The following is a 24,586-nucleotide window of genomic DNA, read 5'->3' as shown; positions in this document are numbered from 1 at the left end:
TCCAAAGAGGAATACAAAAAATAGCACTTTTATTGCTTTAGTTCTTTTTAAGATATGAATTTTAAAATTTTAAAAAAGTATAAACACAGAACAGTAATATCCTCTTTTGATAATCCAAACCCTAAACTATTAGGATTAAAATCTCACTTGCTGATTCAATAAATACTAGTTACAGATATTAAAAATTACAGATATATGATAAATAAATGCAGGCTTTATTTAACAGGACTGCTGCCAAAGAACACCAAATACTTCTGTTGAACTAAAAAGAGAACTTATTGTTTCATTTTTAACAAAATAAAGATGGATTTTTAAAAATCTGAATTCAAATAATAGTGACAGTAAGTTTCTCAATTTGAAGATGAACTGATTGATTATATTAGCACTGGATTAAATTAATGTGATGAATGCAATAATGAGATTTATGTAATTGATATTTGTTGCATAAATTGCAACATACTTTTTTTGATTTAGGACTAAAGACAGAATCATCATCTTAAGTTGTCCAGGTCTGAGGTGACAGATCAATGTAATTAATCTGTGTGATGATTGTCTCAGAGCATAGAGCCTAAAAATATTCCTGGATCCACCAGGCAAAATAATGAGGAGAATCTGGGAAATAACCAATGGCAGAAACAAATTCTGCAGGAGCTACAGAATAGCTTAGAGTAGATCATTGTACATCTGCCAAGTGATGGACTGATGCAAGAGCAGACTTAACTAATTAGTATAGCTTTCATCCTTCCCATCTGGAGATTTAACTCTGGTGTGCACAAGGTGATCTTAATCATGAATTGAAAAAAGATGCCTATGACTCCTAGGCAACGTTTTTACAAGCTAAACTGAAACAGTTTCCTTTGGCTAAAGGGTATCAATGCCATACAGTGACTCAGGCTTGTTTTTGGCTATTGCACATATGCTGAATTAAGAAAAAAAATTAGAAAATGCCATCTTGATAGTCATCATTTTCACAGTCGTCAGATACATATTTTATATTGCAAGACATGCAATAGGAACTGGTTTTAAAAACCAGTTTCTATAGTGGCTAAGTGGTTCTAAGTGGCTTCTTCATCAATGGTTTAATGTCCGTATCCAAACTCTGGTCCCGAGGGCTTCTCTTTCCACTTATTTTCTAGGCAGTGCTCAGGTAACAATTTCAGTGCAAGGCTTATTAGAACTGAGGTGGATTTTTTTCTGGACACGTCAAGAAACAGCTTTGTCTGAGTTAAACATCTGTTTCACACCTAACCTGACCTGAGATAAAAGCCAAAACATTTTCTGCATAGGACCCAGCAGGTGGTAATCCCACAAGGCATAGCCACAGGAGGGTGGCTGTCTTATTTCCTGAGAGAGGTACAGAAGACTAAATTTCTTTTTCTTATGGGGACTCAGATCCAACTCTTTCATTGACAGAGTGACATTTACTATCAAATTCTGATACACTCATCATGCCAAGAGAAAGAGTAAGACAACGTGCTGAAACTGTACACATGATGAAAAAAAAATGTAGTCTTCAGGTCTTACATTAAAGAGATATCTTTAATTTGGTGCGGGGGAGAGGGGGAGCATTTGTATTTGATCTACTACCCAGGCATTAATTAAAATACAAAAAATTTGAAGAGGGACTGATAATCACAACTTATTAACCTTCAAATTATCTTCTGTTTTTTGTTAAAACACTTTGACATTCCCCCTTAGACAGCCTAGGTGATTAGAGCAGCCTCTGTCAAGATGAGATGTTTGAGTCTAGATCGTAGGAAGAGATTTGTGATTACTTCCACAAGTGTTAGAGCTATCACAAGACAACAATAGCATGTGGTACTGTATGACAGCTTCTAATGATGGTATATATTTCATAGTCTTTCAGGTGTTTTAAATCAATCTTTGAAGTGATAAAAGGATAGGTAGATGAAAAATAACAGGGGAGGACAGAGAATGAATTTAAAGTGTTAAGTGATTATTTGACAGAAAAAATGAGATTCTTTCAATATTCTATATCAAGAAAACCATGTCTTATAACTTGAAAACTTTTTTTCCTGTTTTCACTTGTTGAACTTTCAAAAGTAGAAATGTTGTTGTTGCTAAAGGATAAAACTAAAATACAAGGGTGATATTTTAGAACTCTTTAGAACCAGAACAAAAGGTACGAATTCAACATCTCACTAATGGGTTTCCTTTTAAGTCATTGATCAGAACAATGTGAATGCTCTCTTTGGATGGACTGGTAATAAAAATGACAAAAATCAAATTGAAGCACAGAAAATAATGTTTCAAGATCAAAGGTAAAAAAAGTAAAAGCAGAGTCTAAAAGCTCAACATCACACAAGCAAATGAAAGATGTAATTATGCACAGAGCGAGAGAGATTGCATTATGGAGACCTTATATTGTAAAGCACTGTTTCTCACTGACATTGTACTTTCTGAATATAATACTTTCTATTTGATAAACTTTTCCATTTGTTGAGGGCAGTCTTTGACTTGAATACTGAATTCTGTTCTTTAAAATTAGCTTGTGATTGCCTGTCCTTTTTGGTATCAATGGAGAAACATATTTTCACTCTTGAATCATATCTTTAGTTCTGCTCATCGTTCATCAGCTAATAGTTTTTCCTCACACCTTATAACATAAATAAAATTATTTTTAAAATCTTACCTTTATAAAATGAATTTCCCTATTTTCCTCTTGACCCTGTTGCCATGCATTATTTCAGAATAGGCAACATGTGAAGCCTTTCTCCTGCACTCAAATCTGTGACCTGTATTCTAGAAGACTTTGGTGCTGTTGAAACCATCTCTAAATTTGTTTTACTTACTTCTGATGAACACTTAGTTCTTGCCACCACAATTATTGCCAATGCTTTATTGCCAAGTTCAATTATCTTTCTCTGAACTTCCCTTCAGATCCCAAAGTTAAACCTCTCTTGTTCCAAGTCAATTCTGCTAACACTGCAGATGGAATCACAGTTCTCTCCCTACTTTTACTCATTCCAGAACATTTATACTGGAAAGTAGGACCTTGTCCTTGGATGTGAAAGTTGAGTTTAATCTTTCATGTGAAGGATGAAACTCAACTGTTGCTTTTGCAGAATTTACTCATATTGATAGGCACTCATTCCCACAAAGACTCGGGGATCTCCTTGTGCCACATGGTTGACTACATTTGGTTTTTACCCTGCATCTTCCCTTCCCCTTTCTCATACTGCAGAAGACGTAATACTTTGTACATCTTTTTTTACAACATCTTGAATAATGGTGAACCTCCAAGATTCTAAGTTTTGTTTTCATATTGCTACTGTGTGTCATTTGCAAAAGATGTCTTTCTCAACAATTCATTCTTTTTTGCTGATAGAGTAATTTCCATGCATACTGTCTCCATGTTGCAAAACCTTTTCTGGTTTGGTTCATAAGGCCACTCCTTTAGGAAACTTTGTAACACATTTATGATTTTCAAAAATAAAGATCAACTCTCATACTTTTTGATCAACTCTCACTCTTTTCTCCAGCTCTCTTATTCAGCATACATGCTGTTTTGAGACAGAAGCAGCCCTTTGGGAACTACACTTTAAATATGGGTAGCATAGCCTTATATACCCACTGCATTTTGCCTCATAGAAAGCAGTATTTCATTCAAGATATATGATTCCTTGCCTGGCTGCTATTCATAGAAATATTAATTAGAAAAAAATATTTTCATGCAAAGTAAACAATTAAAGGAAAGTTAAACAATATAAATGCATCAAGTTCAGATTTCAACTGACCTCAGCTCAGCAGATTCAGTGTGTGAAAGAAGGAGTCATCTGTGCTTTAGCCCAGACAGAGGGCTCATGGCTGCTGCCTTTAAAAAAGATCTTTTGAGCATTTGATTGTTCCCTTAGAGGCTAGGAAGTGATTGACCTGTTTAAGGAATTATGGGTCCAGCCAGGTAAATTACTCTGGTTCTCCTCTTGCCACCTTTTATCTTTGTGCTTTTGTAAGGTCTTTTGAACAATGTTTCTCTTGTATGCACAGATGCATGGCTTTGCCCATGCTGTTCCTATCCAAGCTGTGATTTTATCCTGGAAGGCACTATCAGCTGCAAGAACCATATGCACTGGTGCAAGTCACTCATGTTCACTGGATCCTGAAACCTCTTGACCTATGCTAGTGAAAAAATCTCTGATTTGGTATGCTTTAGTGGGTGTTCCTTCTCCCTTTTCTTCTTCCTTGGTTCAGTTTGAAAGCCACAGGAGGTAATATATCAGTAGTATCTTTCAGGCCTTATAGTATATGTTCAAACTGAGATTTTGAGTAAAATCCCAGAAGGGTGTATACTGAGAGCTGTCAATTTAGGCATGGTTAGTGGTAGAGTAATAAGCAAGCAGGGAGTTCTGAAAACCTAGATTAGTTGGTCATCAGCATGAAAATAAACTCACAGTGTTTTTTATCCATTCTATGTAAGCAATTACTTTATAAGTCTTGGGATAGATTCTAGGACATTAGCTTGTTTTATTTATCATTTGCTACAAATCTATCTGCTGTGTTCTGACAAGAGATAATGGTATATGACTCATCTATTTCTGGAAATGTTTCTTCAGTGTACACAGATGGTGTTTATAGATCCAATGTGAGGGGTGAGCTATTTGAGAACAGCAATCTGCAATGTCAAAGATTTGTCATATATATTGTTCTTTATACTGAGCAGAAAAACTATCCTTTCTAGTCTGGTTCTTAGGTGTTTGTATTTCTGAAGTTCAGAAGACAGAGGCCATTTACTATTCTTTTGTCTGTGCTAACACATAATTCATCCTTTATGTGGATTGTAGAGTTCTCTTTTGTCAATATCTCTCGCTCCAGCTGTTGTCATGGCAACAAGTAGCATCTTTGCTGAAATTCAACTAAAGTTTAACATGGACTTTGACTGTTGCAATACTTGCTGAAATTTTAACCCACTCTATCACCCTTTTAATTCAAGTTTTGTCTTACAAGCAAGCATGTTCTCTTTGTGCATCTAATCAGCCCATGGAATGTAGTAAGCTGTACATTGCTTCTGGCAGCAACAGGTTTAATTAAAGAACACTAGTTATTCCTTGATATTCATTGTTATAGCATTCAGTTCATGTGTTTCAGTGCATAAGAGTCTCCAAGCCTTTTCTCTGTCATTCATTATTCTGCATTTTAGCTGTGGCACCATCAATCTATTCTTTTGTCTCATGTATATGCAATGTGTATGTCTCATGTATAATGCCCAGGTTACAGAAAAATGGCATAGAATTTTCACATTGAAAATTCTACATTATACATGCTCTCCTCAGACTATGGAGATAAAATGTATTGTTTAATTCATAATTCTTTGCTGCTTGTGCATTTTACTGTGCAATCTTTCTGACAGAGTACTGTTTACAAGCAGAAATAAATTCCCGTTAAACATTTATTGTTCTGAAAATGAGTCCCAGGAGATATAGAACACCAACAGTGTTACTGGGGAATTTATTGAATTTTGGGGTATTTTCTTATTGTTTGAGAGATCATAAAAGATTCTGCTATTTCAAAGTTTACCTCATTTGATTTAAAAGAAAAAAATCCAGCCATATATTGAAATATACATTGCCTTGATCACTGCATAGATTTTTTTTTTTTAATTTGAAGTGAAATGGAAGGAAAACATTACATGTTTGTTAAGCCTTTAAGGCTTTTCCTAGCATTTTGTTTTTTTTCTGATATAAGGAACTTAGAAGTTGATCAGATTGTGAGTTCATGCCATTTTACAGTCTTTTCTACTGCCTTTTTAAATAGAATGTTATGAAAGCCAAGACAGTTTAATTCAGCATTTCTGGAAAAGGAGCAGTAATTGCCCACTGTGCTTCATTCAATATGGTCCAAGTGAAGTATATTTTGATATATTAGGATGAAGATGCACAACATAACTTAATGGCAGATGCTGAGTTAACAGTTCAAGAGAATTTTCAGTCTTCTTTTCCTTGCTATCTTCTTTTCCTATCCTCCTTCCAGGACCAGATTTCCCTGCTTCTCTTGTGCTGATTGCATGGTAAATCAGATAGAGTATTAAATTTCCCTTTTAACTATTAGGATAGAGTTCTACTATTTTCCTGATACTGATCCAGAAGTTAGAGTATAGGAGAAGGGTGAAAGGAGAGGATCAGAACCTCCTCTTTCACACTCAGGAAACCTCAGCTAAACTGAAATATCTGATGTTATTTCTAATAAGCCCAGCTGCCTCTTAGCACATAGGAAGCGAAAGAAACATGTTCACGTCTTGGAGGAGTATTAAATAGCTGCTGAGAAGGAGTTATTTAGAGGTTCTTCCTGGAGTATAAGATAAGATAAATTAACTCATCCTCAAATACACAGAGCCACTGTCCTCCTGGCCCAAATTGTGCAAAGTTCCTGCTAGAGACTATGCAGCTCAGGCCTTTACCTAATAGAGCTAAACCTACTGATGGCACTTATCTTTGAACAGCAGCCAAAGAGGAAAATCTCCAGAATATTATTAAGATGCAGACAGAGTTGGATGTGACCCTGAATAATTTTTCTTAAAAAAACCCCAAAACATTGCAGAGGAAGCAGTGATGAAGAATGTGCAAAGAAATGGTTTAGATTGGGAGAAAAGGATTGGTCAAGTTCTGTCTTGCCAAGTTTGGTTTTTTTGTTGAAATCATGGCCAAATTCCCACAGATTTCAGGGAAAAATTTATGCAAATGGGATGATATCATATATCTACCAACTGCAGGTAAAGAATTTCCTTCAAGAACATGGAGGGCATTGGATCTAATGGATGAGACGACAAAAGTAATTGTCCTGCTGGAAAAACTGGTTAGATATTGTCAAGCTGCGAAATGCAGATGGGAGTGCGAAGTCACTTTGATATTTTAGGATTTTTCTTAAATAAGGATAATCTAATATTTTTCTGTAAGTGATCTTTCAAATTACTCTTTTTCATTTATATTCTGTAAGTCACTGTTTACAACACTGATGATTAATATTGAAGCAGCAATTATTTATCATTTATTACTGTGGATGTTTCATATTCCTTTGTAAGCAGTTGTGAATGTTCTGCAAGAAGGCAGTAGCAATGGTAATTTTCTTTATTACTACTGTAATTACCTATTTCCAAACCACAGAGTCAGTGCTTGAAATGATCATCTCTGTCAGGAAGAAAATGCTAATATTTTGTTCTTTTAATCTATGTTCTGTTTCCTGTTCTTATGTTTTATAATATAATTAAACAATTTTTTTTAATGTAAGTTTTCATATTAAAAAAAAGTCTTTTACTGTATCAGTAATTATGTTCCTGAAATTCATTACAGTGAACAGCAGCATTTCTCCTTGAATATGGTTTGTGACTGGACAGTGTAAAATCATACAAATGGCAGTCTGTGCAATTATGGTATGTAGGCTTCATCCTTTATCATCTTTTAAATTTCTATTAAGTGGTGAAAGGAAAGCCACCTATTCCTCATATCCCTTAAAATATGATTACTAGAAAGAATATGTATGTATGTTTTAAGAAATTGTTTACCATTGGATTTTTGCTCAAGAAGATGAGTATTTATTCTGGTATATGGTATATAAGTATAATATCCAGTTATATTTTCAGAATTCTTCATTTTCTTACCTGTTGTAGTACATCAGAAACCTGCTTTTCTGTGGGCTCGCTACAAGAGGTAGAACATCAAAGGACTTTATCTGTCATATCTCCTGCTCTTTCTGCCATCTGTGAGAAAGCAGATCCGAGATCTTTAAGACCCCGTCACTAACATCAGCTCAATGCTACGTTCAGATGGAGAAAACCTCCTCAGAAACCAGGTAACAGTATCTCCCCTTAGTCCTCTTCAGCTCAGAAATCACAGGCACTGTGCTGGTGACAAAACATTCCTACCAGGGGCAGGAAAATAGAGAAAAGTCAGTCTCCAGTCATATGCATTATGTCTTTGTGTCTGCTTGTGCCTTCATCAGCAGTGGGGCAAACAGGGTGTAGATGGACAGATGTGTCTTGTAGTCAGGTTTTCAGCAGTCTGCTGCAGCTGATCAAAGCTGTCCGTGTGTTTGGGACACTCAAAATATTTCCCCCTGTACAGATATTATGTGGTGTAAGGGAAACTAATTTCATGCACTTTTTACCCCCCAAGGCTCATTCTCTTCAACTGTGTTGCTGATTGTAAAATTGCAATACCAGTTCAGACTCTTACTATTTTCCCAGTGTGGTTGATTTCTTACAAGTTTGAAAGAATTTAGTAGGGAACCAACAGACAAAAGGTGAATATTCCCACTTGTTCATGCATATGCAGAGGGGTGAAATGGAAACATTGCTTCCTTAGGAAGATAGTGGAAAAAAAATAAAATATTTCATTTGTGAAATAGAAGACATGGTAAGTATTTATTGACTACTTTCAATGAAGTATTGCTTTTTCCTTGGTTAAAGTTATTAGATTTGTTTTGTGAATTATCCTAGAAGCTATGTAGAAATCAAGGCTATTACTGTTGTTAAGCAACAGGACTTTGGCCAAGATATTTTTACAGTGACTGATTAGTAAGCCTGACTGCAATATATCTCTCTATTACTTTAATTAAATGGAAAAGTAACATCCTCTAATGGATTATGGGATAGTGCTGCCTACCATTAAATGAGCTGGTTGTGCCTTGAACTTGCACATAATGGTAAGAGATGAAGAAAGGACACACAATCTTTGATTTTGGCTCTGCAGAAACCTTTTAGTGATTGATCTGGGTCCTGGTTCAGCCTGATTCAGTAATGTGAACACACCACAGCACTGAAATAAAGCACCTTTACTGACTTGAGCAATGTCTGAGGAGCTCAGGGTGCAGGCAAAGCTCAATTCCATCCACCCACGTAGGCAGATTCTGAGGCTCCTCAGAAGAGGACCTGGGTGAGTTAGAACCAGTATGGGTAGAACCATGAGTAGCCAGTGAGACACATTGACTTTCCTAATGGGTCTAAGATCTTGCTTTTGTTCTCAGACACACTAATCAGGGTTGAAAATTGAGACCTCTACTGATCTTTCAAATAACTGACCAAAGTTCATTTTTTACTTTTAGCCCCAAATTGCCACAAGATGTAGAAGATGAATATTCAATACCTTCTCTGACTGAGATAAACATCACATTTTATCTGTCAGGAGAGTAACCTCACCCAGAAAAGTTGAACTGCCCTGTATAGATTGAACTCTTTGCAACAAATAATATGGTATTTCAGAGGTAGGGAACATGATGCTGAAGCCTAATGATCATCCCAAATTCCAGAGACAGACCTGGATTCTAATCCTTTCTCCAAATTAATATGAGGAAAACCAACAGTGTCTGCTCTCTGCTATGACTGCACACTAAGCACTGGTGACATGCATGAACAGAGGCTTTCAGACCACATCTTCAGCTTGAGAGACATCTGTCAAAACTATGCTTCAAGAAGCTAAATTTCTTTTTGGATACCTAGATCTGATGGCTGACATTTCAGTGGCCCTGAGGAAAAGGTCAGCTTTTGTGTATTTTTTGCACTGGCTATAGCAGACTCTGGCAAGGAAGAAGCAATCAATGGCGAGCTGACTCAACTGGCACCACCTGCCTTGCTGTAGGGAGCATCAAGCCCTTCTAGAAAGGCCTCTTAAAATAAAGCAGTCAGTTTATTAAAGCATATATTAATGAACTGCAATTTGAGAAAAGCTGAATTGTCCTTAAGTTTTAATTGCTTTCTGCTGGTTTTTTTTCCCCCCGAAGTTCTTCTGTGCATTATTGTAGCACTGACCAAATATTTTGCACTGTAATTGGGAGAGGAATTTATAATTAATGCATTGTATTCCATAGCAACCAAAACATTTCTAGACACAAATGAGACCAGCGCTAATGACACCATCCAAAAATACAATGGTTCTGAGTCTTCACTGAAGATGAATACTGTGACAGATTTTAGTTATGAATGCATAAAGAACAAGAAAAAAAAGATTATTAGTCTGTCAGATAAGATTATTATCTAAAAGATGAAAAGAGTACTCAAATATTTCTAGTATCTGATTTTTAGCTTGTCTACCTTCCCCATGTTTTTATTAATGTTTACTTGTAGACAGTATTATTCCCTGGGCTATCATTTGACATTTCTATACATGTTTGCCCCATGCTATAAAAAGGATCACTGTTTGTTGTTTCACAGTTTGTACTCTGCTGTATCTGGTGCTTCATGCTCTCTCTTGCTTATAGCATGTCAGCTTTTTCTCATTGAGAACTGAAATTGTAAAACTGAATGTTCCAGAATAATTTGTAACATGTTCTTGATTTTAATAGAACTCCTAGCCTTTAATATGATAATTTTATATTTTTAAACTTCTGATATGGTTTGAACTTGAGCTTGTTTTCTTACTAAGGGAAGAGACATGCTAGAACATTAATTTACAGATCTGGAGATGTTATAATGAAGAAACCCAATCTGGAGTTGCTAAAAGGAGTATCCTGATCTAGTTTGGCTAATACACATAAAATTTGTGAAACAGACAAAAGAGTTTCTTGGACCTTGGCAGAAAGTTCAGCACAATAATTATTATAAAAAAGTTAAATTTCCCTTTTAATACAGTCACTTAAGACACAACCATCAAAATAATAGTTAACAATATTATAAGTAACTCTATAGGCCTTTGTTGAATTTGGAATTGCATAACTTAATGCACCATTGAAGTGCATATCATGTCTTAGTCTAAATTTAAAAAAAATGGAATATAAACAGAGAAATATTATGCCTGTCATGGGATTTCAGCATGGAAAGCTGAGACATGTCCACAAATAAACTTTTTTAGAAAATTAAGGAATTTGGAGAGTTTTCTAGCAGAAAATAGGCATGGAAATAAACTAGTGGTGCTTGTTCTCTGTGCTAGTGAATATTGGCAGCAGATGTCACCCAGGTATGCTGTATGGTGTCCCACACAGTTAAATTATTAGAAATTTAACATGGTCCTGGACTTAAATGTAGTTCCAGCCTCTGAGTAACAATATTTGCATGAACTACTCAAGTGCAAATGGGAGCTTTTCCCTTTGGGGTGCTGTAGTGTTGGATGGATGGGGAGATGGTTTGCAGGAGGTGCTGTGTTTCATGTATCCCACTAATACTTCCTCTGCTGTATTTAATTTACAGAACTAAGATGAATTATACATGGCTCTAGATGACCTTTACTGTAACTGGCAAGGATGTCTTCTTTCTTGCCTTGATTGTGAATACAGGTTGTTTCCTTTTTAAAGAAAACCTTAGTAATAGCTGGTATAGGTAGTTTCACCTCAGGAGTGAGGCAGTAGCAGGAGTGGTAGTCAGAGACCTTGAGGTCCCTGCTGACCTGGAAGCCACAATACTGTGTAGGTGCATGCAGAGTAAATGGTGTCTGTGGAGTCAGTAGCTGCCCACAAGGCAGCTGTGACAATCACTTCATGGTCCAGTCCTCTGGGTGTGGCACAAATATTGTTTCCATTTCTGTTTCCACTGATGAAGCACCCTGGTATAAGAGTGATGTTCTTTGTCCCCATCCATGTCTCTCTTTCTTCTATTTGTAGAACAAGAGAGTGGTACTATTTAATGATACTGTTGTAGCAAAGCATCTTGAGATTGACAGGTGTTATGGAGGAACAATATTAATGTCAAGAGTCACTTACTGCCACAGCTATAAATCTGGATGAAAAATATCACACTGAGCAATTGTGACAAAACAGCATTTATCTAAAGCAAACTGAACCATCTTGTGGGCTTGCATTGCTTCAAACACAATTTTTGATGGGAATGCGTCAAAATGAATTGTTTTGACCTTTTTGTTTCCTTTCTGTTGTATCAAAATATTTCATATGAAGTCATTCTTTCTTCATGTCTTTTTTTTTTGGTTTTTTTTTTGACTGCTTCTGGGTAAATTGTTCCTGTGAGCTCTCTTCTAGATTCTGTCCTGTGGGTTCTCCTACTAGGGGAATCTTTCTAACCCAGAGATTACTTGATTGCTTGTTCTCAGTCTGATTAGTGGTAAAAGAGGGCTTTGTACTCTTTTTTTTTGTGGGTTTTTTTTTTTTGTTTGTTTGTTTGGTGCTTTTTTTTTTTTTAAGAGAAGAAATCTCTAGGTATTAGTCCTTGATATATTCAAATCTTTCTGTGTGGATCCCCACAAATGTTCAGTCTCAGTATGGATCTCTCTAATATGATTGAAATCCTCTGACTGTGAGAGTGCAAGGTGGTTAATATTAAAGGACACTTTCCTTCTGGAGGCCTGGGCATGTGAGTAATTACATAGTCTTTTAAATAGACATGCTGTTTATTCACCCCAAAGTACATAGGATGCAAGCAGCCTGGAGCTCACCTACTGCAAGACTTATTGAGATCTGAAGTCTTGAGAAATGACCTTAGCTCATTGCCACACCATTGCAATGGCCTCTGTCTAACTTGGCACTGAGACAGACTTTCCTCTTCCTGTGACTCTTCCTGCTGCGTGTTCCCCTCTGCTTTCCTCCAGGCTGTGGTCTTTACAGTTCAGTGGTCTTTCTAACCTTGAGAAATGGGCTGATGAAAGATATTTCTTACTGGCTGATTCACCAATTATTTCCCCTGAAGAATTCTATTATTCTGACTGAAGATATCCTAATGATGGCATTAGTTGTTTTCTGCTCATTATGGCTAGCAGATCCCTTTGATTTAACTTCACAGAGCCAACCAAAATAACATCAAATAGGTAAAACAGATACATCAAAGCCTGAGACATAAAATAAGGAGGAAAAAACAACTTCCAAAATAGGATGAGCATATCATATTGGTGAGGGTTAATAAGAAAATAGTTTAAAACCTCAAATAAATTAATTAAATTAGATTTCACTTAGGCTATCTAAAATGAAGATTTGATATGCAAGGAAGCATTTGGGATAGATTTTTAGTTTTGGTTTTATGCTATCTTCACTTAGTTTTTATTATCTTCCCTTTCCATTTCTATCCAACGAAATCATCTACACATAGATCAGAAATTGGGATTGCACAGTGGTCAGATACAGAAATAGAGAGGAAATTCAAGAACTAGAGTGTAATTCTACTTGCTTAGCTGTGTCCTCACTCTATTGTTAAAATAGCCATCAAGAAATGCAGGAAAAAGATGAAAACACAGAATTAGTTTTAAATCAATAATTTCTTCCTGTAGTTCCCGGGACTATTTTACTGGAAGGAGCTATTCCCAAGTATACATTTGGTATATCTAACTTTGAAAAAAAGTAGTTAAAGAAATGGAGAATTGAAGAATGGGATATAATATCTTATATTATTTTTTTAATAAGGAAAACTAGACAGAGTTTACATGGTGTATAGTACTATGTCTGAGTAATAAAATATTCACTGTAATGACACAAGAAAATAACTTTGAAGCTGCAGAAAGTTGAAACTAGTGGAAAAATTATTAAAAAAATAAGGAGCTGAAGAAACAGATGACAATAGACGAAGGAAGTGCTGAAGTAGGGACAGTGGCTGTACATTGTTCCTGAAGGTATTGTTTTGAAAGGATAATTTTTAATGTTTTATTTAATTTTGTAGATATGGAAGAAAGAAAACTTGCATACAGACTCTTTCCAAGGCATCCTTTGCTGTTGGCTTCTGGTCCAGCTCCATGTACTTACAATTTCAAGTAAATGGCTGCAAAGTCTATTGTATGATACAGTAGGAAATAATCCCCCTGGTAATCACAGTTCTGAAATCCTCTTGGAGATTTAGTGCAGAAAATATTTCTTTTCATGATCCTTCAAATACTTCATCTTCTTATAAATTGATCAAAGCACCTATCCCTATTATCAATCAATGCCATGTTTGTTTAGCTAAACTCTTTATTCCTGTTCCTATCACCCACTGGAGGCCAAATAATGGATCCAGGCTACTCAAGAATAGGCTGTAATAGTTGTGTAATGCTGTTAGTGATAAAAAAAACACATTAAAGGATTTATTTTGTTAAGTAGGTGTTTAATTTCTGCAATTTCTTTGATGTTTATGTCTATTTTTCCTTTGGCAAATTCATGGTAAAGTAGTATGCAGAAACACTTTGTAGCTAGAAAAAGATAAAAATCCCTCCTGCTTTACTGCAGATTGTAAGGCAAATAAAACAGTTTATAATTTTCTGAAAAGTCACACCATCCTGATTTTTAGATGTAGTCTTAGTTTCCTTATTTTTTCGGAAGAAAAGAAAAATCTTTCCAGTGATGTATGACAGAGCTCTGTAACTAGAGAAGATACTGCTGAAAGCAATTGTCTACTTACCATGTCTGATTAATTTTCCCCTATACCTTTTAAAAATGAATATAATTTTGGCATTTGGATTGCCAAATCACAACTTAAAAGTCTAACTTCCCTGGTAGCCAACACATCCTGTTGCTATTTAAAATCATTTAGTGAACTGTCAAAATAGGATTCTAATCAGGCTAATACATATTTTTTATGCCACAATTCAGGAAAATATTTCCATATGTTTATATTTTGAAATACAGTACAAAAAGTAAAAAATGTTATTTCATTTTTGGTATTAATTGAACTGAAGGATGAAAAATTTACCTTTAATGAAACATTTTTATTTAGTTTCATTAAGAATTTATACAGTAATGTGTGGTGTATTTTTAAAATATTATGATTTTTCCCTTCTGCACTTTTTGTCAGTCAAGAATTGATAGGTAATAATAGTTTTCAAATTATCACAACCATAATTTTATTGTGTAGTTTCCTATTAGATGGCCTAATGCTGTCATCTATTTTATTTTATTGCTGTTATCTAGTAATTTCACTCCTTTATTTACCAGAAATAAATGTTGATATATTTTTAATCAGTCTGACATGAAAAGCAAATAAAAGATATATTTATATTTATTTGTGTAAAAAACTGCAACCCATAGGTATATAATTCAATTATCTGTGTCTTCTTATGACCATGGTAGAGGATGTGTAAGCACTGCTACATAAAATGGGAATGAAAACTGTCTTATGCTCCATAGACAAATGAGTCTTAATCTGCTGATTTATATGCAAGTTTTTACCTGGTGCCCAAAAAGGCACCTCAAAATTGAAGGATGTATGATTTGAGTTCTGTGTACTCATTATATAGGATAATGCTGGACAATAAAGAAAATTCCCCAGATGTTACTGCCAGCAAGATTTGGCAGAAAGCAGGGCAGAGAGGAAGGTAAAATGACCACAAATTTTCTAGAAATGAGATTATCCTTTATCACTGTATATTCTATAATGGACATTGAAACTAGGATTTCGCAGTGAAGAAAGTTCTTAAAAGCCTGAAAACCTAAGAATAGCCTCCATGTTTCCTAATATACATATCCCTTAAAATTAAACTAATTTGCATTTAGATATTGCTGAAAGAGAATGCTCTTTAGTTTTGGGAACTCTGAACCTAGGGGGATATCAAATAGACAAATTTAGCACAATGACTCATTATTTTTTTTCAGGCACATGTATGTCTGTATTGGAAGTTAAATGGGATAGCCTAAAGGTGAAAGTTTAGTTTTCCCATTTTAACAGTTGTTAGACAAAGAAAACAAAAATTATCACTATATGAAAATTAATCAAAAGATCAGTCAGTATGTTTTAAGTTTCCTTTATAAAAGGAAATGGCAGGTTGAAATTGCATGATTTTCTAAATCGCTTCCTGGATTTTCTGCTAGTAGGTAGTGCAGTGCACTACAAACAGTTGTTTCTCTTCCTATAGAAGCATCTGGCGGACCTGAACAATCTATGCCCATGTTTTGTTAGGTGCCCTGTGAATAGTGGAAGAGGGAAAAATAGTTTTGGTTTCAGCTGTTAAGTCTGTATTGTGTCAACTGTTTGAGCAGTACATTTTCCGTGAATATTGATACAAAAGGGATTAAAGATGCAGGCTCAGAAATCCTCTAATGCCAAGTTTCTTCTTATCAGAACAGAGTTTCCAATTTTACTAATTCTTTATTTCTTTTGTATGTGTGTATGCACACATGCACATATTACAAGTAGAGAAGTTGAACAGTAAATCATATATATTGACATAAAATATCATATATATTCCTTTTTCCATATTTCTGTTTGGTTTTCTTGCAGGTGTGTATTTAAGTGTACATGACAAACAATAAAGAACAAGGATGAAGTACAAAATCTTTTTGCTTTTACCTGTGCATCCATAAATATTATATTTCTTGTTCTTGAGCCACCGAAATGATCTGAATTTCTTCTTTCAGTGGGCTGTGATACTGAGAAGACAACACTCAGAGCAGGATGTTAAAATGTCTTCCAGGACAGCAGTGGTGTTGGACACTTGCACTCTTAGGAAAAACTTAGGAATGTAAGAACTGAAAAAGTGATGAACAGAGAACAGAAATGAAAGTAAATTTTAGTTTTTTTTCCCTGAGTACCATGCTGGTCTTTTCATATGTTTTCTATCTTTGTGTAACACATATAGCCAATATTTTTATAAAACTAATTGTTTTCCCCCTTTGAGGTTTTGTAAAAGTAGAAAGTAAATTCTTGAAGTTTTTGGTGATTTATTTTCTATTTTCAGTGTGTTATTTTATGTGCTCCATCTCACTTTTTGGGCATTTTTATACCATATGTAGCCGCATGAGAAAGACATTAGTAAGCAAGAATGCTTACTCAGACACTTCTTCTTCAAGATGAGTTGAATAGCCAAGAGCTAGAAATATAAGAACTGTAAATTTAAACATTTTGAAAGCATGTAGGGAATTCTTATTAGATTACTATTACTAAAATTGTAATAAAAATAAAAAATTAGAATAAGTTAGAATAGCCTCTCTTTTAAGTGTCAGTGTTTTACAATATATGATTAAAAATAGGAAGTTATTAGATACAATGGCAAAAATGATAATGAACAAGCTAGTGCTGAAATGCTTTGCCAAGTTGTAATCAAACTGAGCACATGCAAAAGGGCAGGTATGTAAACAAACCCCCTTTTCATTAAGGATAATTGATTTACATAATTGTGAACTCTCAAGGGAACAAATAACTGTCAGTCTTGGGCAGAACAGCTACTTTACTGGAAATTCTGATTATAAAAGTGTTCAAAGGTTGGATATTTGAGTGATACTATCAATGAATGTTTCTATCTATAAGAATTGCTATTTTTCTTCCCTGAATTTATACTTAAAATCCACCTTGTTTTACACCTAGGGCATCACTTTCTACAAGGACTGAAATATAACAACAGTGATAGAACACATTGTGTCAGATGCATAGACAAAGGTTATGATGAGCCTATTGCAAATAGACTTTAGTGGAGCAATGAAGAAAAAATGAGGAGAAATGGGTTATTTTACTTTGTCTTCCTTGCAGTGTGATATCATAGTATCACAGAATGTTTTGGGTCAGAATGGGCCTTAATAAAGACCATCGAGTTCCAGCCCCCCTGCAGAGGACAGAGACAACTTGCACAAGATCGTGTTGCTGAGAGCCCCATCTAGTCTGGTCTTGAACACCTCTAGGGATGGGACATGCACAGTTCCTCTTGGACAACCTATTTCAGTGCCTCAGGTAAAGAATTTCTTCCTAACATCTTACCTAAACATACTCTCTTTCAGTTAAGACCATTAGCCCTTGCTTTTCCTATATGTTCTTGTAAAAATTCCCTCTCCATCTTTCTTGTAGAGCCCCTTCAAGTATTGGAAGGCTCTATAAGGTTTCCTTGGAGCCTTCTCCTCTCCAGGCTGAACAATTCCATTTCTCTCAGCCTATCTTCATGGGATATGTGCTCCATCCCTCTGATTATCTTTGTTGCCTCATCTGGACTCACTCCAGCAGGTCCACATTCTTCCTGTGCTGAAGATCCTGGAGTGGGACACAAAACTCCAGGTGAGGTGTGAAGAGAGCAGAGTAGAGGTGGAGTAAAATTTCCTTTGATCTGTCATAATATTCCCTACTCGAAAAAAGCCGTGATGTAGTTTTTGACTTTTGACTGCTCATAATTTTTTATGAACCAAGATTGGGCTAGATCATGTTCTCTAGTAGGCTAAACTGTAAAGTTATATAGTTTGTATAGTTTCAAAGAAGTGGACTGCTATTCTCCATTGTTCAACAAAGTCTTGTGGGGGGAATGGTCTGACAAGTCTGTCACATACAACTTCCTTTGGGCCCCATCAGTAGTAAAAATAATGATATTTTTAAAGCTGCCATATTTTTAACATCTTTGGAAAAAAGCAAGGGTGTATGAAGCTGGGGTCAGAGGGATCTTGCCTGTGTACTTGCAGATAATACAAATCAACTTTAATAATTATATGATTATATCAGGGCAGTATTTATGTATTATACTGCTTATCATACTATTTCTGGTAAATGAAAAAAGACTGTACTTCAGGGGCTGCTCTCAAAGGGACCGTCATCAGTGTCTAAATATACTTAGCGCCAGAAGGAAGGGTGGAACTGTTGCAGCCTACTTAAATTTAGGCTTTTAAATTTAAAAACTTCAGGTGCAGCAGCCAGTCTGACAGGAAGCCTCGTTTTTCTGCTTGTATGATTTTGCTGGGAACAGAGCATAATCAGGATAGCACTCCATTTTTGGACCATGTCCTGGCTCTTGTTTGAGTTCACGTGACTGTATTACTTGTGTTAGGCAAGAGCAAAAGCACAGGAACCAAAATTTTTGAAAGTAAAAACATTTATGTATGGATCCAAGCCATTTCACTAACACTTCTGGGTTTCAATCAAGCTATTTTGTAGTTAAAAGAAATAAGATTAAATTAGAAAAGGAAAAAATTATGCCTGTAGCCTCTACTATCTTGAGAAAACTTACAACTATGTTTAATCCAGTTATAAGATCCCAATGTAATATTTTAAAGAAGTCTGATAAAGGCGAAATCAATCAGAAGAGAGGTGCAATCCCCATTCTTTGTCTGGGTCCTTTCTAAGATGTCTGACAATTGCAAAGACACTGATAATTACGTTTTATTATTCCATTGAAGCCTAAGCCACAGATCAGTCTTTGGTTGGCTTATGTATGTTTAAACGTAACAAGAAGATGAAGTGGGCAGCTCTAGAGAAATCCTTATTCAGCATAAATTCAGTTCATAAATTACTTACAAATATTGCAAATTGTACTCACCAGAAATCATGGCTGTAAGAATAGTGTGGGATTCCTGCAATTTTCATGGAACTTGCAAATAGCTCATGGACAGATAAAAGCAATAAAAATAATCACAGAATTCCAGAACAAGCTGGGTGGGAAGGGACCACAAGGATCCTTGAGGCCAATTCCTGGCCCTGCACAGCACAGTCCCCAGGAGTCACACAGCTGTCCAGGGGTATTGTTCAAACACTTCTTGAACTGTCAGGTTTGGTGCTGTGACCACTTCCCTGGAGAGCCTGTTGCAATCACCCCTTGGGTGAAGAAATTTCTTCTGGTATCCAACCTAAACCTTCCCTTACACAGAGGAGGCTATTCCCTTAGGTCTTCTCACTGGTCACCATAAAGAAGAGTTTAGTGTCTGCCGCTCCCCTTCCCCTCATGTGGAAGTTGTAGACTGCAGTGAGGTTTCCCCTCAGTCTCTTTGTCTTCAGGCTGAATAAACCAAGTGCCCCTTGCCACTTCTCATACAGATTCCCTTCAAGGTCCTTCACCACCTTTGTGGTATGCAAAACCTTCCTTTGGATTCTTTCTAATATCTTAATATCCTTCTTACACTGTGGTGCCCAAAATTGCCCACAGCACTCGAGGTGAGGCTGCTGCAGAGCACAGCAGGACAATCCCCTCCCTTGCCTGGCTGGCCATGCTGTGCCTGATGCACCCAGGACAGGGTTGTCCCTCTTGGCTGCCAGGGCACTGCTGGCTCATGTTTGCCAGGACCCCCATGATCTCATTTCCATGGCACTGCTTTCCAGAATCTAATTTTCCAGTCTGTACATACATCCAGGGTTACCCCATTCCAGGTGCAGAATCCATCATTTTCCCTTCTTCAACTTCATATAGCTGGTGATTGCCTAACACTCTGATTTGTTGAGGTCTCTCTGCAGGGTCTCTTTGATTCTGAGGGAGTTAAGAGCTCCTCCCAGTTTTGTATCATCTGTAAACTTGCTCAGTATTCCATGCAGTCCTGCTACATGGTTAATGAAGATGTTGAAGAGCACAGGGCTGAGGGTGGAGCCCTGTGGAACCCCACTAGTGACAGGTCCCCAGTCTGATGTCACCCCATTCACTATAACCATTTGTACCTGACCTGTGAGCCAGCTGCTGACCAACCCCAGGATGTTTTTATCAGATGTGTGCTGGACATTTTGTCCAGAATGATCCTCTGAGAGACAGTATCAAAAGCTTTATTGAAATCCTAACAGATGACCTCTTATTACTGGCTTCTCTTGATAACTAGATGGGTTACCTTGTTGTAAAAGGGAATCAAGTTTGCTAAGCTGGGCTTTCCTCTCATGAAGTCGTGCTGGCTGTGACCAATGACTGTGTTGTTCTTCAGGTGTTTTTCAATACCTCCCAGAATAAAAACCCAAGATTATAACTAGAGGGAAATAAGATGACTAGGCTCAAAATCATTCTGCAAGAGATCTGAGCTTTCAAGCATTTATCCCAGGAGTGAATTCTGAGCTCAGAATGTCTTCTAGTCATAGATTCAGTTTACACCTTTTGTCAGGCACATGCACATCAGGAGTCTGGTAACAGCCCTGCGTATTTCCTCCTGGCCAGATGTATATGGGTCCAGTCCCTGTGGCCCATTAGTGCACTCTCTTCGGGCTTTGAAACCCTCTTCTAGGATCAGACATGGAGCATTTAGGGTTCTCATGACTGGGCTTGAAGGTAATTGTTTCCTTCCTGGAAGGTAACTCTAACTGCTGGGTGGTACAGTGGAATTAATGCATATGTTGTGCTTTCCTTCTCATCTGTTCTAGCTCGTAAAACAGGAAGTCAACATTGTACATATTCCTTCTCAATAAAAGAGAATGGAGGAGCTTTTTTAGCTTAAAAACAGCACTGACCTTCAGATGATAGAAAAAAGTACACGTCAGAATATTTATGTGCATGTACGAGAGTGTGTGTAATCTTTTGTGGTATTTCTACTTTAAAAATAGCCTATATGTTTTATAATTCAAGAGCAATTAAAATATTTTGAAAATAATAGTATTAGTTATGATAACTGGTATTAGACTGTTCTTGTCTCTGTAATAACAGCACCAGTTAAATTGCTATGATGAGGAAAGCAATTCATAAATATTGCACTAGCAAATGTGACTGAGGAAGTGGTTTGCAGTTCCAATGCTATCATTTTGATTGATTGTAGTGACAGTGAAGTTGCTGGAGGTTATATTTTTAAATTAGACTTGAATTTAAAATAGAATACTAGCTCTCTCTCTCTCTTGCGTCAGAATCTGTTATTTATCTCTGATACAAAAGAGAACATGATCTGGAAAAGTAGACATTACTTAGACTTAAATCTATGATTTTTAAGAGTAGTCTGCCTAGAAATAGTTCACATTAATTGACTTTATTGAATTTATAATGCTCCAGATAATATGTCCTGAGGAACAGAGTAAAGCATTTATAGAACCATGACGTAAAATGGTGTGTGTAGTGGTATCTATTTGTACATCTGAGCAGCACTGCTTTTCCCATTGTATCAGCAGGCCATGCCAAAGTGTCATCATGCATCATGAACTGCTTTCGAAAAACCTCCTTTTCCTAAGGCAGAATCCTTGTTCTAGTGCAGGGGCAGGAAAGTGATAAGTATCTATCTCATTTATACTTGTACTGTTACTGTGGGTAACTCCCCAGAGCACAGCAACCTCTCTTCATTAGAAGCATTATAAACAATTTGTTCTAATATTTTTTGGATTTCATGGGGTTCTTAGAATATACAAAAAATTGATTATTCGATATTTTCTTCAATATTGAATCAAGTCAGTTTCCTTTATATCTCCTTTGTAGCTCCTTTTTTCCCAGTCTTTCCATCTGCACAAAAATATTTTTTTGTGTACATACTTATCTACATGTATGGAATTTCTACTCATTTATAGCTCATTTGATTCTGATTTGTCATCTGAAATTTATAATGTCTATCTCATGTTTTTGTGTTTGATTTCAATTTCCTGTGGATAAGGTAATTTAATGGTAAAATAGAGGAGTCATGGAAGTGTTGTGCAGAACTTTAGATCTTGCATACTAAACATAAAATGAATATACTTCAGTTTCTTAGCAACACCTGCATAACAATTCAAAAAATACATACCTATTTTGGAAGAGATTCTAAGGCTTATTAGCATAGTACATTGATAAGCTTTTCTTAGAACATACATGTTCTGTATGCTGATCTTTTGGGAATATGTATCAATCCTGTTGACCTACACCTAGGAGTGGGTACTTTTAATATTACAAGTGGCTGCTCCTGAAAGTCTGTTTTCTAGCAAATGCCAGAAAATCTGCTTTCTCAATATAAATAAGACATATTTCAATGTAAATAAGAAAAAAACCCTGCAGATCAAAATCAAATTTTGACATTGCTAATTGAAACTGTTGCTTCTTCATATTAAATTCATGTGACTTTTTTGTCCTACTATTATGAATGAGCATTAAATTCTGGAGATGATACAAAATTGGCAGGAGTAACCAATATGCCAGAGGGTCATGCTGCCATCCAGAAGGATCTTTAACAGGCTGGGGAAATGAGCTGTCAGGAACTTCATGAAGTTCAACAAAGTGCAGTCCTGCACCTGGGAAGGAACAACCCCAGGCACCCATACATGCTAAGGAGCAAGCAGCTGGGAGATAGCTTTGAGAAAGAACTTGGAGATCCTGGTAGTCTCCAAGCTGAACATGAGCCACAAATCTGCACCTGGGGCAAAGAATGTTAATGGTTCATTTGAAGTGCTGCCAGTAAGGTGTGGGAGGTGACCCTTCCCCTCTGCTTAGAGCCCTGGTGAGGCCACAACTAGAGCACTGCATCCAGTTCTGGGATCTCTGGTACAAGAGAGACATGGACATACTGGAGAGAGTTCAGCAGAGGTCCACAAAAATGGTGAGTGGCCTAGAGCATTTCTTGTATTAGGAAAGGCTGAGAGAGCAGGCAATGCTTAGCCTAGAAAACCTTGGGGCATTCTAGCAGTATGTACAAGTACCTGAAGAGAGGGTGCATGAGGGATTGAGTCAGGCTCTTTTCAGGTGTGCTCAGTAAGCAACCAAAGGCACAGCTGAAACACAGAAGGCTCAAGGTAACTATCAGGAAAGACTTTTTCACTGTGAGGGCGACTGATCACTTGCATAGGTTCTCCAAAGAAGTGTGGAATCTCTGTCCTTGGAGATATTAAAGAACTGCCTGGACATGGTCTTCAGCAACCTGTTCTAAATGGGTTTGTTTGAGCAGGGGGGTTTGGGCAAAATGACTATTGGAGGTCTGTTTCAATTTCTACCATTCTGTGATTCTATGACCTCTCATTTCTCATTCTTCTTATTTTTTATCAGTTTTTATGCTTTGGTATGCAGGAAGTAAAACCAGCCAGAGATACTGCTGCAGGACTAGATGCACAATAATCTCAAAAATTTATATTATTTTTGCTAAATTTATATTATTTTAACATTTTAAAGCATATTGAATATTAACAGTTTTAAATAATTGAGAAAAATACTGCTTAATATAGGAAACATCTCAGAAAGGTAGAGTTTAATATATACTTTGATTTTAGATGTGGAATTTAGCCTGGCATTTTGTTCCTCTTGAACTGTGAACATTGCATGTATTTTCACACTGCTTTTCTCAACTGTTCCTACTAGGCACATACTGATTTAATCAAATCCTACAACTGTAGCTGAAAAGTGTTCTGAATAATAATAAGGCTTTTATACTGAATATGACTTCATTTAGAAAATGTTACTGATGCAAGATGACAGATTCATTAAACTGCCTAATTGATCAATGTGCTTATACTTCAGAAAATTCTGTTTTTTAAAGTTAGATGACTTGGTTATCTAATAATATTTTATCTATCTTGTTTTTCTTTACAGTGTTGTTTGATGAATAGCTCTTGTGAACCAAAAAATTAAACCAATGATCCAGAACCAGCTTCATAAGACAGGTGAGACTTTCTAGTTCGGTGCTTTTCTATGTGAGGAAGAGCATGGAGATTTTACATCGAAACACAAGATTTATTCCTTAAAGAAATTAATCTATGTAAGCTCCAAAACATCAAGGATGCTAATTTTTTTTTGTTGAAAAAGACATTGTGCTGTCACTATGACCATTCCACTTGTTTGTTAGTAGCCTCATTTCATTAGTGCAGATAGATGTCACCAACATAATTCTTCAATAACTAGACAAGGAAGGAAAAAAGGACAGCTAGACACTACAGTAAATTTGATCACTTTGCTATACACTGAATTTACTTTAGCTTATTGGTGCTTTTTGATGTTTACATCACTATATTTTTAAAACTACTGCTCAGTCCTATGTTCTCATGTTAGTAAAACCATGGTGTAACCTTGATACACAAGTGTAGTGATTAAAGTTTTGTTTGAAAGTAAAACATAAACATGACTGCTTTCTATGAGATTCTGTTAAATTTTTACTTTTGCCCTTACTATTGAAAAGGAAATTTTGGGAGTTGCCACTTAAGTTTCTAATCTGT

The 24,586-nt window shown here is 36.2% G+C and overlaps 1 long non-coding RNA gene across 1 annotated transcript; it reads left to right on the top strand.

Annotated features, from left to right (window-relative positions):
• Nucleotides 1–12,079: 12,079 nt before the first annotated feature.
• LOC110472016 (uncharacterized) lies at nucleotides 12,080–24,038 on the top strand. Its single transcript, XR_014955083.1, has 2 exons — nucleotides 12,080–17,509; nucleotides 23,967–24,038. It is a non-coding gene; the product is annotated as an uncharacterized LOC110472016 (long non-coding RNA).
• The last annotated feature ends 548 nt before the right edge of the window (nucleotides 24,039–24,586 follow it).

The sequence above is a fragment of the Lonchura striata genome, chromosome 4 (genome assembly GCF_050655825.1).
Source record: "Lonchura striata isolate lonStrDom1 chromosome 4, ASM5065582v1, whole genome shotgun sequence".
NCBI classification, from domain to species: Eukaryota; Metazoa; Chordata; class Aves; order Passeriformes; family Estrildidae; genus Lonchura; species Lonchura striata.
The sequence above is the reverse complement of the archived record's forward strand: the minus strand, read 5'-3'. Positions and strand labels throughout refer to the sequence as shown.